Source organism: Oncorhynchus masou, chromosome 9 (genome assembly GCF_036934945.1).
Source record: "Oncorhynchus masou masou isolate Uvic2021 chromosome 9, UVic_Omas_1.1, whole genome shotgun sequence".
NCBI classification, from domain to species: domain Eukaryota; kingdom Metazoa; phylum Chordata; class Actinopteri; order Salmoniformes; family Salmonidae; genus Oncorhynchus; species Oncorhynchus masou.
The window spans coordinates 53,648,494-53,661,672 of record NC_088220.1 but is presented as its reverse complement, the minus strand read 5'-3'; positions in this window follow the sequence as shown (position 1 = coordinate 53,661,672).

The following is a 13,179-nucleotide window of genomic DNA, read 5'->3' as shown; positions in this document are numbered from 1 at the left end:
CCCACTTCCTGGTTGGATTTTTTCTCGGGTTTTTGCCTGCCAAATGAGTTCTGTTATACTCACAGACATCATTCAAACTGTTTTAGAAACTTCAGACTGTTTTCTATCCTAATAATATGCATATATTAGCAACTGGGACTGAGGAGCAGGCAGTTTACTCTGGGCACCTTATTCATCCAAGCTACTCAATACTGCCCCTGGCCATAAGATGTTAAAATAATTAACATCAAGCCTGGCTCTTGGAAAATGAACTTATATAGTGAAAAAGAAAGCCCCAGAGTTTCATGATATTTGGTATGTGTTTTGTGAGTTTTTGCAAGCCAGTGAAAATGTAGTAGCATTGGAACTGTAAATAAACTCAGCAAAAAAAGAAACTGTCACTGTCAACTGCACTTATTTTCAGCAAATTTAACATGTGTAAATGTGTGTATGAACATAACAAGATTCAGCAACTGAGACATAAACTGAACAAGTTCCACAGACATGTGACAAACAGAAATGGAATAATGTGACCCTGAACAAAGGAGGGATCAGAATCAAAAGTCATAATCCGGTGTGGCCACCAGCTGCATTAAGTACTGCAGTGCATCTCCTCCTCATGGACTGCACCAGATTTGCCAGGTTTGCTGTGAGATGTTATCCCACTCTTCCACCAAGGCACCTGCAAGTTCCCAGACATTTCTTGGGGGGAATGGCCCTAGCCCTCACCCTCCGATCCAACAGGTCCCAGACGTGCTCAATGGGATTGAGATCCAGGCTCTTTGTTGGCAATGGCAAAACACTGACATTCCTGTCTTGCAGGAACCCTCCGCCTTCAAATCGATCCCACTCAAGAGTACAGGCTTCGGTGTAATGCTCATTCCTTCAACGATAAACGCGAATCCAACTATCACCCCTGGTGAGACAAAACCGAGACTCGTCAGTGAAGAGCACTTTTTGCCAGTCCTGTCTCAAGCCTCCGACGGTGTGTTTGTGCCCATAGGCGATATTGTTGCCAATGATGTCTGGTGAGGACCTGCCTTACAACAGGCCTACAAGCCCTCAGTCCAGCCCCTCTCAGCCTATTGCAGACAGTGAGCACTGATGGAGGGATTGTGCGTTGGTGTAACTCGGGCAGTTGTTGTTGACATCCTGTAACTGTCCCGCAGGTGTGATGTTCAGATGTACCGATCCTGTGGAGGTGTTGTTACACGTGGTCTGCCACTGCGAGGACGATCAGCTGTCCGTCCTGTCTCCCTGTAGCACTGTCTTAAGCATCTCACAGTATGGACATTGCAATTTATTGCCATGGCCACATCTGTAGTTCTCATGCCTCCTTGCAGCATGCCTAAGGTACATTCACGCAGATGAGCAGGGACCCTGGGCATTTTTCTTTTGGTGTTTTTCAGAGTCAGTAGAAAGGCCTCTTTAGTGTCCTACATTTTCATAACTGTGACCTTAATTGCCTACCGTCTGTAAGCTGTTAGTGTCTTAACGACCGTTCTACAGGTGCATGTTTATTAATTGTTTATGGTTCATTGAACAAGCATGGGAAACAGTGTTTAAACCCTTTACAACGAAGATCTGTGAAGTAATTTTCTTTATTTTTCTGTGAATGTTAGGTTGTTATGTGTTTGTATATCTTTGTGTTGGGGGGTATGTGTGATATAATAAGAGAGGTTACTGTAAAGAAGTAACATCTAGGATGTTTCTAGCCTGTTGGAGTTTTGCTACTTTTGCTCCTGAATATGTTTGCTCTGTAGATCACCTTTGTGTGTGTGTGTGTGTGTGTGTGTGTTCTTTTTGACCAACACTTGTTTTGAGCCTAAACCAAAAATGTTATGAACTCCAACTGTGACCAGGCAAATGGCACCCAGGGGCCAGGGCATCCATATTGTTCGGTAGTACAATTGTAGTGTGATACATTAGTGAATTATTGCATACAGTACCCATAGAAAATCAAAATCCATCCAATTATCTAATTGAAACAAATACACACCACATTTGAATGATCAAATGCTCAAATGTTTTCCTCTAATGAGGTCTTAGGTAGGAAGTAGGCCTAGAAGACCTCTGCTTCAATTTCCACATTTCACAAAAGCTCACTTTTAAATTGACATCTGACATCTGATCAATAATCCATATCTGAAACCATCAAAACCATCCAACTGTCTTAAAACCAGTAAATATTAGGCCAGGATCCTGAAACTTGGCACGATGACAAAATGTGACTTTGTATGTGAGCAAAAATGTACAAAATGTACAAAAAATCCCCATCTGGGAATGTAATTTTAGGTGAGAATGTTTGTGGGGCAGATCTTACTCTACCTCATGAATCCCTCGGGGATTGACGTTGGGCTTTGAGATAAAAAAACAAACAGTTATGACGTACAGAAAATAATTCAAAGTTTAGAAATACAATCAAGGACGTTCACTTTAAATACAGACCATGTTTCCGTGTAAATGTGCCAGTTTAATTTTTCAAGCCGAACAAGCGTTAGTCTGTCTGCTGTGACTGTGAGCGTACACAAATATAACCAATTTGCTGTGGTTCCAAGACACAGAGGGAGTTTGCTGTGCAAATAAGGCAGTATGGAAAAGCACAATGTGCCTTATCTAAATCAATCATCTGCTCTTTTCCACTGAGTCACGGCGGCAGACTGGGCTGATGCGGAAAGCTGGTCATTAGAGAGAAAATGATTCAACCACATGACTGCTAAACTCACTTCCTACAGTGGGAGAGGGGGAGGAGGAGTTGGAACCACAAGTTTATAGAAAAATTATCTCTGTTTGTGCTGAGATGTACAGGAAAATTTGGTACAAACGTACAAGAACGTTTTGCGGTTCAAAAGAATCCCAGTTTACCATGACGAGGTGATGAGAGAGTACAGTTTACACAACACATCAAAACAAGGATCTAAAAATACCTCATGTATTATGAATTTTGTATATTGCCAAGAATATCCAAGATTTACATGACCAAAGAAATGCCACGTTTCTCTTTGAGGCAGAACATAGATTCAAAGAACACGTCTTTGAAATGTAAATGATGCCTGGCCTGGCATATACAGTATGCTTTCATGAACAATTCATGAGTCGACTTGGTATCTGATTTAGAGAGCATATGCATGCAATGTAAGACAATGTTCAGGTTATCTTGACGTACACAGTGACGGGATATTCCTCATAGGTCTGAGGAATGGGAGCGGTATCACATTCTCTGAGCCACCTGTGTACCATCCAATGATATGATACTTTAATCACATTGTAAGACCTGCTGTAAGACCTCCACAACATCTCATTGCACCAAAGGTCTACAGTGGGTATAGAAAGTCACCACCCCCTTTCAAAATGTTCACCTTTTGTTGCCTTACAGCCTGACATGAAAACACATAAAAGCTGACTTTTTCCGGCTGTATTTACACACAGTAACCCACAATATCCAAGGGAAAATAAACTGGGAAAAAAACATGTTCACCATTTTCAACTTCCCGGCAGAGGCCTGCAGGTTATCCTCAAGAATTCTATCCTCACGCTGCCACCCACCGTGCTTTACTGTAGGCATCGTGTTCTTTGGGTGGAAAGATGTACTGGGTCGTCGCCAGACATATCGTTTTGCGTCCATGACAAAAAGTTCCATTTTGGTATCATCTGACCACAGCACATTTTGCCACTTGGCCTCAGACTCTACAATGTGCGTTTTGGCAAAGCTTAAAAGAGATTTGATGTGGCTTTTTTTCTTGCCACCCTCCCATAGAGGCCAGATTTGTGGAGCGCTTGTGATATTGTGGTCACATGCACACATTGACCAGTCTTTGCCATAAAGGCCTGAAGCTCCTTCAAAGTCGCCATTGGCTTCTTGGAAGAGTCTCTGATCAGTCTCCTCCTTGCTCGGTCATCCAGTTTGGAGGGAAGGCCTGATCTATGCCATACACCTTCCACTTCTCAATAATAGTCTTAACCTTATTCTGAACTAATCAAAGTCACTACAATTGATGACAGTTGACAGTTGGAAGCCAATTATATGTGATATGTGATCTGGAAGGTGATTGGTTATACCTCAGCAAGTTTGCAAATGCATTTCTAAGAGGGAGTGTTCACTTATCCAAATGGGGTATTTTACGGTTTTACTTTTAATTAATTTTCAGTTTTTTTTTTCTCACTTGAATATTGTGGGTTACTGAGTGTAAATAAAGCCAGGAAAAAAATCTAATTTAATGTGTTTATTTCAGGCTGGTAGGCAACAAAAGGTTAACATTTTGAAAGCGGGAGGTGACTTTCTATACCAACTGTACATGTATAATACATTACACAGGACCTGTTAAATATTATTTTGTAATGGCTCCTTATAACTGCCTTTATAAAAAACAAATGCCTTAAACACACATTTACCATAAAGATATTGGCATCTACTGTAGATCAATAAGAGGAACATAAACATAAGATTCAGCTGTGTTACTTAACACTAACCTCTTGTCAAAAGCAACAGTACATGCTCAGTGTAAAACCCCATCAATCATAACAGACATGTGGATGGGTTTGATACTAGTAAAAAAAGGCAGCTGTAGCGATAACATGTGACACGTGAAAAGTTCTTTGAGTCTGAATTCCTACATTCTAGCAGCCATATCATAGCAATTCTATGTGTGATGTGTAGCATATTTTTCTCTAGTCATTTCTCTCGAGCCACGGTTCTTCAAGTCTGAAGTCCTACATTCTGGCAAACAGGCACCCATAGATGTTACCATAGCAATGCCATGTGCGACGTGTAGCATGTTTTTCTCTAATAATTTCACACTAGCTAACATTGTGTCTGTAGCCTATAGCCAAGTTTTGACAAAACCCTCATTCCCATTCTTTTGAAACCCTTTTGAGCTAATTATGTTTAAATCTGCCATTAGACAAAGCTTTTGTAACAGAAAACATTTGTGTTTCAGTGAAACAATAGAGTTTGGAGATGCATTTGACTGTGAGAGTGGGATGCATTTGGACAGGTAATTCATTATGACCAGGATGCGTTGAGACTACCGCTGTCCTTAGGGGTTGGACACAGGACTGGAACACTTTAGTTTCTTCCATATTGTGCCTCAGCTCCTCATCAGAGAGAGTAAGAGAGCGCGAGTGAGAGAGTGCGAGTGAGAGAGACAGTGTGAGAGAGAGAGACACAGAGACACAGAGAGAGAAGAGAGCGAGAGAAGTAAGAGAGAGAGAGAGATGCATGCTAGCCCACATTCTGAACTGCTGTGTCTCCAGATCAGTCATGCTCGTGCTGGAGACACACAGTTCTGATTCTGTCATGTCTTATGGAGGATGTTTCCTTTGTGACCTCGTATGGAGTGTCCTGAGACAGGGGTATTTTTCCTTAGTGCTCCTAGTCAATTTGTGCCTATTGTGATACAGTAGTAAATAGAGGCACTATGGATATTAAAGTATATCAGTTGCCAGTGGCTATCAGGGTTAACCTATCTTGATCTGCAGAGGATGGTAGACAATAATTGTATCATAATTATCCCTCTGCGATCACAAGTAACAATTATTGAATCAGGTTACAAAGGGAGCAGAAGAAGAAGTCCAGTCCGGTTGTGAGCTTAGCCATATATCCATTTTATAGCCCATAGGTGTTTTCCTCTTGGCTAATACATCAAAAGTATAGCATCAACAGTTTTGAATTTGTAATCTTATTGCCGTAATTTGTAACAATTAAATAAGACTAGTTGCGTTGTTTTATTTAAAAAAGTGTCATGTTTGAAAAAAATAGATAATGGATGATGTAATTAGAAAATCAAGAATCTCCTCTCCATGTATTCCTTATATAAGACAATTGCAATTATCTGGCTAAGATAACAACCAGTGAAGGACTTCCTCTTCTGCTCCCTATGCTATTGAACATTTATGATAGTTTAGTCTGGTGTATTTTACCACTATAAACAGTCTCTCCTTGAACCACTGCTAGGCACCACCTTAGTCCAGATTCTGTATATGTAGAGGGTGTCGATCAACATGCAGAGAAGTCAGGCTGTCTGTTCAGCACCACCAGAAGAAAGAGGCGAGAGCAGTCAGGACCCTGGACAGCTCTCAAGCAGCCTTGCCCTTACAGCAGAGCCTTTGCTCGTCATATTCCCCAGCCAAGAGGGATTACACAATCATTTACGTGTCGCAAGGCAAAGTGGAAGATAAGTTTTGAGTTCTAACAAGCAAACCTTAGAGAATTCCCCACATATACAGTGGATTCGGAATGTATTCAGACCCCTTCCCCTTTTCCTCATTTTGTTACTTTACAGCCTTATTCTAAAATGGATTACATACATTTTTCCCTCATCAATCCACACACAATATCCCATAATGACAAAGCAAAACAGGTTTTTATACATTTTTGCAAATGTATAAAATAAAATAAACTGACATTACATTGACATAAGAATTACAGACCCTTTTCTCAGTACTTTGTTGAAGCATCTTTTGCAGCTCTTACAGCTTCGAGTATTCTTGGGTATAATTATTGAAGCTTGGCACACCTGTATTTTGGGAGTTTCTCCCATTCGTCGAGCTCAGTCAGGTTGGATGGGGAGCATCACTGCACAGCTATTTTCAAGTCTCTCCGGAGATGTTCGATCGGGTTTAAGTCTGGGCTCTTGCTCGGTCACTCAAGGACATTCAGAGACTTGTCCCGAAGCCACACCTGCGTTTTCTGGCCACTCTACCATAAAGGCCTGATTGGTGGAGTGCTGCAGAGATTGTTGTCCTTCTGGAAGGTTCTCCCATCTCCACAGAGAAACTCTGGAGCTCTGACCATGAGCACTTCGGCCAGGTGGCCAGCTCTAGGAAGAGTCTAGGTGGTTCCAAACTTATTCAATATTAGAATGATTGATGCCACTGTGTTCTTGGGGACCTTCAATGCTGCAGAAATGTTTTGGTACCCTTCCCCAGATGTGTGCCTTGACACAATCCTGTCTCGGAGCTCTACGGGCAATTCCTTTGACCTCATGGTTTGGTTTTTGCTCTGACATGCACTGTCAACTGTGGGACCTTTCCAAATCAATTGAATTTACCACAGGTGGATTCCAGTCAAGTTGTAGAACATCTCAAGTATGATCAATGGAAACATTATGAACCTGAGCTCAATTTTGAGTCTCATAGCAAAAGGTCTGAATATTTATGTCAATAAGCTATTTCTGTTTTCTGAAAACCTGTAATTATGGGGTATTGTGTGTAGGCTGATGAGGAAAAACATTCATTTAATCCAGTTTAGAATACGGCTGTAAAGTAAAAATCATTTTGAAAGGGAAAAGGTCTGAATACTTTCTGAATGCAATGTATGCTCAAAGTTAAAAGTCTCATTGTTAGAAACATTGTTCCCCCCATTAAAACGGTTGTCCTTGCTGTCTCTAACCATTGCCCCATCCAGTTGTTTTGCAGTGTCTAGTTGCTTTAGTCTAAAGTATGAGCCCTGTAAGGTGCATAGCCAGTTGTGAAACATACTCTACTTCTAGCAACACAAATTTCCATCACGACAATTGATCAACAACCTTACTGTATCTCACCCAATCAACTTGAGCTGCTGTAAGAAGCACAATTTACATGGAAATAGAGGGCATCACATCCATCAATCTGTTGTGTTATTCATTGAGGTGAAAGATAGAGGGAACATTATTAGACGTCTCCCCCTGTAACAGCACCCCTTACACCTTTTTCCTCACTGACATAAAGTGCTGTTGCCTGTAAATTGATAAGGTGTCAGAAAGGATCAGCTCGTAGCCATTTTATTCAATCATCCCATTGTCCTTGTTCTCTGCCAGGAAGGAAGTCAATGGCTTCTGAAATGAACCTCTAAAGGAAGAGTGCATCCTGTGATTTGTCAGATTGAGACTTCCCACTTATAACAGCTATACGGAATATCAAGTCAAAGGAAAAGAAGATGGTGGGTGTAATATGAAATGTAATTCAATAATGTGCGTAACCATATTTCATAAGGAAGGTAGATAATATTTCCAGGCTCAATTTCCACACTCACTATAATATAAATTAGGGTTATTTAAAAAATGTAATAGCCATTCCTGAAAAGGTATACTGAGGATAGGAATGGTTGCCATTTCAAAACTATGTCATTGTACTTTATTAACATTGTATAGCTAACATGGCATTATTCATTTTTGGGGTTCTATTGCAATCGCTCTCTATCAGTAGAAAATCACAAGATTCTGGTACAGTTTGTGCACATGACTGAAACTGCATCTCAGGAATTGCCAGCTACGAACTCCAATGAATCCTATTTCATTTTTGCAGATGTGCGATTGAGACCAATGCTGGGAAAATGCGTGACTGCTCACCAGGAGAAGCATACAAATAAAAAAACGAGCTATAGCTCTAATTATATTGGAACTAGGGAGCCCAGCCTGAAGAGGAACACTCAGACCTGGCAGAGGGAAAAGATAGAGACTGAGAAGGAAGAGACTTGCATCTTTCGATCTATCTTATTTTTGAAAAGACAAAGAAAAAAATGTCTCGTCTAAAAATAATAATGTCTGTTGGCTAAAACAGTGAGCAACATAGCAAAAAAAACATTGGAATTTAAGAACAAAAAGCACAGAGGGAGAGTCGTTTCAATCATAATAGTTTTTTTATTTTCACAATTCATTCTCTATACTTGGTTCATCAAAAGATATTACTTCAGCTATTTTGTCTGTACAAAGTGCATTGCAGCATTGCAGCATCAATATATGAAACACAATTACACTGACTGTGGCACAATATATTGTTCAATGGTAGGTTTCAATCATAAATCAATCTGGATCCACAAAAACGTTATAAAAAATCCTTGAGTGTCATTGTATCTTTTTGTGAGCAGTGATTCATTGTATGTTTGTGACAAGTGCCTGTGTCTGTCAATGACAATGCTTATAATTGCAGCTTTTTATAGCCTTAACATAACGGCCACGTCACAGAGACCTTCCATTATCTACTGTCAGTCAGATGAAGACTCCTAAGTGCTTTAGTCTGTTTTTCTAATCCGTATTTAACCATCATAGACATCAGTGTCTAAAGAAATACAAATTGAAATCTCGTCGCCAAGAGAGGAAAAGGATAGAGAAAAGTAACAGTCAGATTTGACATAATCAGTGGAGACATGATTTTTTTTCAAATATGCTTTTGTTTTCTCATCGTTTAGTCTTTCAAGGTCGGCTCACCGGAAATATCAGACAACCCAGAAAAGTGGTTGTGGGGGATCATGTAAATGATCCGCCCACGCATTCTCAAACAAAATCAAGATTTAATCTAAATCTCCATGGAGCAAACAAACACCCAGGTGTTCCTTCTACCAATCTTTTAAAATAGACTAGTGCGCAAAAGCAAAAACCTCTCTCTATTCTTTGCTCTGGTAACCTCTCATCATGACCTCCAGCTGGCTGTGAAAGCAAGCCAATGTTTTTCAATCACTGTTTCCTGATAGAGATATATTGTATATTGGATGTGGATAGGAATATAATGTTACCTACATGAGGATCCAAGTAATATAAAGATATTATACAGATCTCCTCTATACAATCCTGCCTTCATGTGGTACATGGGTGTAGAGTACAGGGCTTACCATTAAGCAAAGAAACAAGGTGAACACAAACAGGAAATGAATTCCACTGGAGTGTCTCCCATACAACCAGGTGATGGCATTATCCCACACCGATGTTGGACTGATTGGAAGAGTCGGTCACAATGGGCCTGTAAAGAAGTCAGTCCAATGAATGAAGACATGGGTCATTGGCCTGGCCCAAATCACCTCTCTAAAGCTGAGATGAAGCTCTCAGCTTAATGTGGTCGACTTGATAGTGTAAGGGATTTCTTCCATTGACGGAGAGGCGGACCAAAGCGCAGCGTGGTTATTTTGATTCATGTTTTAATAAATCACTTCATATGAACAAACTAACAAAAACAAGAAATGTGAAAACCCAAAACAGTCCTATCTGGTGCAAACACAGAGACAGGAACAATCACCCACAAACACACAGTGAAACCCAGGCTACCAAAGTATGATTCTCAATCAGAGACAACTAATGACACCTGCCTCTGATTGAGAATCATACTAGGCCGAAACATACAAATACCCAAAACCTAGAAAAACAAACATAGACTGCCCACCCAACTCACGCCCTGACCATACTAAATAAATACAAAACAAAGGAAATAAAGGTCAGAACGTGACAGTGCCACCCCCCAAAGGTGCGGACTCCGGCCGCAAAACCTTGACCTATAGGGGAGGGTCTGGGTGGGCGTCTGTCCGCGGTGGCGGCTCTGGCGCGGGACGAGGACCCCACTTCACCATTGCCTTAGTCCGCCTCATTGTCCGCCTCCGTGGCTCTCTAACCATGGCAACCCCTCTCAATGACAGCTCGGGACAGAGGGGCAGCTCGGGACAGAGGTGCTCTGGCGCCTCTGGGCTGAGGGGCTCTGGCTCCTCTGGGCTGAGGGTCTCTGGCGCCTCTGGGCTGAGGGGCTCTGGCGCCTCAGACTCCAGCAGCAGCGCCGGACAGGCGGGAGGCTCCGTCAGCAGCGCCGGACAGGCGGGAGGCTCCGGCAGCAGCGCCGGACAGGCGGGAGGCTCCGGCAGCAGCGCCGGACCGGCGGGAGGCTCCGGCAGCAGCGCTGGACCGGCGGGAAGCTCCGGCAGCAGCGCCAGACAGGCGGGAAGCTCCGGCAGCGCTGGAGAGGCAGGACACACTGTAGGCCTGATGCGTGGTGCTGGCACTGGTGGTACTGGGCCGAGGACACGCACAGGAAGCCTGGTGCGGGGAACCGCCACCGGAGGGCTGGTGTGTGGAGGTGGCACTGGATGGACCGGACCGTGAAGGCGTACTGGAGATCTTTAGAGCAGGGCTGGCACCAACCGCCCTGGCTGGATTTCACCTTAGCCCGGCAGATGTGGGAAGCTGGGATGTAGCGCACCGGGCTAAGCACGCGTACTGGGGACACCGTGCGAACCACCGCATAACACGGTGCCTGACCAGCACCACTCCCGCCACGGTTAGCACTGCTAGGAGCACTGTAGTGCTGAGATGGCACAGGACGTGCAAGGCTAGGGAGATGCATAGGAGGCCTGGTGCATGAGGCTGGCACAGTCTTCACCAGACCCCTAGCACGCACCTCAGGATGAGTATGGAGAGCTGACCCCGGTGCCATTAAATCCCTGACACGCTCTGTCGGGCGAATGTCGTGCCTCATGCACCAAACCAGCAACTCCCTCATATCTCTCTCCTCCAATTTCCCCATTAACTCCTTCACAGTCTCTGCTTCGCTCACCTCCAACACCAGCTCTGGTTCTGAGCTCCTCCATGGCTCCTCACGATAAACGGGGGGAGTTGACTCAGGTCTGACTCCTGACTCTGCCACACTCCCCCTGTGCCACCCCCCAAGATATTTTTGGGGCTGACTCTCGGGCTTCCGTCCACGCCGCCGTGCTTGCTTCGCCAACCTCATTCTCCCGTAACCTTCCGCACACTGCTCCATCGAATCCCAGGCGGGCTCCGGCACTCTCCCTGGGTCTACCGCCCACCTGTCTATCTCTTCCCAAGTTGTGTAGTCCAGATTCTGCTCCCATGTCCCGAAATCCTGACCTCGCTGTTGCTGTTCCTGCTGCTGCTGCCTCTGTTCCTTCTCCTGCTGCTGGTTTTGCTGTTGCCCGTTACCACGCCACTTGGTCCTGTTGTGGTGGGTGATTTTGTAAGAGATTTCTTCCATTGACGGAGAGGCGGACCAAAGCGCAGCGTGGTTATTTCGATTCATGTTTTAATAAATCACTTCACATGAACAAACTAACAAAAACAAGAAATGTGAAAACCCAAAACAGTCCTATCTGGTGCAAACACAGAGACAGGAACAATCACCCACAAACACGCAGTGAAACCCAGGCTACCTAAGTATGATTCTCAATCAGAGACAACTAATGACACCTGCCTCTGATTGAGAACCATACTAGGCCGAAACATAGAAATACCCAAAACCTAAAAAAACAAACATAGACTGCAAACCCAACTCACACCCTGACCATACTTAATAAATACAAAACAAAGGAAATAAAGGTCAGAACGTGACAGATAGGTAGATAGAGATAGGCAGATGTACCTGTACTGGTTGTGGCTGTGACTGAGAACTTTCCCACAGAGTTAGATTCTAGCTCTATCAAAAACATGATTTCCCTCCAGGTCAGTCAGGGGTTGAAGGTAATCAAGTAGACTTCTTTAAGAAGTCAATGTAAGGTATCATTATGTTCCTCAGGGGGGAAAGCTTCTCAACATCAATTGTGTACCCTCTCTATATCTGTCTGTCACATGTGCCGTTTTATACTGGCACGGTGCGGACAATTAAAATGAATGATTCAATAAGTATTACAAGCATAATAGTTAACTATTGCTGATGAAAAGGTGGTGGTAAAAAAATACTCAATGTAGTCTGTTGTTTTTACAGTGAAAAGTAAAGACCTTGGTGAGTCTGGACTCAAAAAACCGTTCGGGAATCATGCTGTTTTCTGTCTGATGCATTTGAATATGAAAGCTGTTAAATTCAGCAATTTACAGCAGCTACATGCCTGCCCCTCAGTGATAAACAACAATAAAATAAAGGAGTGCATCCTTTCGGGCTGTATCACTGCCTAGTACGGCAACTGCTCCGCCCACAACCGTAAGGCTCTCCAGAAGGTGTTGAGGTCTGCACAACGCATCACCGGAGGCAAACTACCTGCCCTCGAGGACACATACACCAACCGATGTCACAGGAAGGCCATAAAGATCATCAAGGACAACAACCACCCTGCCTGTTCACCCCGCTATCATCCAGAAGGCGAGGTCAGTACAGGTGCATCAAAGCAGGGACTGAGAGACTGAAAAACAGCTTCTATCTCAAGGCCATCAGACTGTTAAACAGCCACCACTAACATTGAGTGGCTGCTACCAACATACTGACTCAACTCCAGCGACTTTAATAATGTAAAAATGTGTGTAAAAATGTATCACTAGCCACTTTAAACAATGCCACTTAATATAATGTTTCCATACCCTACATTACTCATCTCATATGTATATACTGTACTCTATACCATCTACTGCATCTTGCCTATGCCGTTCTGTACCATCACTCATTCATATATTCTTATGTTCATATTCTTCATCCCTTTACACTTGTGTGTATACGGTAGTTGTTGTGAAATTGTTAGGT